Source organism: Candoia aspera, chromosome 4, assembly GCF_035149785.1.
Source record: "Candoia aspera isolate rCanAsp1 chromosome 4, rCanAsp1.hap2, whole genome shotgun sequence".
Taxonomy (NCBI): domain Eukaryota; kingdom Metazoa; phylum Chordata; class Lepidosauria; order Squamata; family Boidae; genus Candoia; species Candoia aspera.
Window position 1 is genome coordinate 45,213,423 of NC_086156.1, and position 437 is coordinate 45,213,859.

Consider the following 437-nt stretch of genomic DNA (forward strand, 5'->3'; position numbering starts at 1 on the left):
AAGTCCATAGAAGCGAGGAGGTCAGAGTGGCCGCTGTATCTCGGGCAAAGGAAGGCAGGGTGAGTCAGACTAGTGGCCTCTACCGAGAGAAACGTGTCTCTGCACGACAGGAGGTGTTAGAGCAGTTTAGCCCTGCTTTAAAAAAGGGAGTTATAGGAGAGCTGAAATTTGTCTGAGGTAAGGCAGTTTCTTAACTTCCCAAGTAGACCTGTACAAAACCCACAAACAGCACAAGAAGGGAGCAAGCTTCCCTCCGCAGCTGATACTGAGGATCTCTTGATCTTACATCACTTTATAGATCTGGATACTGTACACTGTAGTCCAGCGATTATTAAACTTTTTGCTCTCAGGCCCCTTTTTAAAATTATGGAGGACCCCAAAAGACGTTTTGTTTGTATGGGTTATATTTATTGATAATTACTGTATTCAAAATTTAA